The sequence below is a fragment of the Penaeus monodon genome, chromosome 19 (assembly GCF_015228065.2).
Source record: "Penaeus monodon isolate SGIC_2016 chromosome 19, NSTDA_Pmon_1, whole genome shotgun sequence".
NCBI classification, from domain to species: Eukaryota; Metazoa; Arthropoda; class Malacostraca; order Decapoda; family Penaeidae; genus Penaeus; species Penaeus monodon.
This window is the reverse complement of record NC_051404.1, coordinates 32,809,159-32,809,904: the sequence shown is the minus strand read 5'-3', so window position 1 is coordinate 32,809,904 and position 746 is coordinate 32,809,159.

The window sequence follows — 746 nt, the reverse complement described above, 5'->3', positions numbered from 1 at the left end:
ACATTTGATTCATAAATAGATCTAAATGATTGTGTAATACAAATGATAGTAATAGGGTATTCTTTTTTCCCAAAACCAATTTGGGAAAAAAAGGCTGTACCATTAAGCACAACGCAGAATTGGGACCCTATTCTAGGATGCACAGACAATGAATAATGGTCAATAAACTGTGTTAGGGTGTAAAATGAAAAACAGTTTGTAAGATCTGCTGATTTTTGACTCATATCAGAAAAAGGGTGATTAGAAGATTTGTGATTATTGACGTGTGTGCGTCAGTGCTCTAAACCCTCTGTTTTCTTCAAATACAAACTGACAATATTGTTTCAAGTATCATGTTCGGATCTTCAACCGTAATTAAGAACAAATTTAAGCAATACATAAGGAGTACAGACTGTGATTTCAGGCTTATGATTCAATTTCAGAACTTTTTAATGTCAATAAAAAAGGTAAAAAAACCATCTGAATTTTTGTATTAATTCTTACCTTAATACGAAATTACAAGGCTTTGCATATTATATCAAGTACTTATGATTGAATATTTTGGTTTCTACGTGAGTATAAACCGTATACTTCCCTACGTACTCTTGATTGTGCGTCAACGGGAAAGGCATAAAAAAATATACCAGGACGCAGGAATAAAATAAAGATCAAGAGAGAAAAGTGAGAATAAGACGTGATAAGAAATGAGTGTGAAGAGACAGACAGGGGGGAGGGAGAGGTTTGAGATAGACAGACAGAGAAGACGG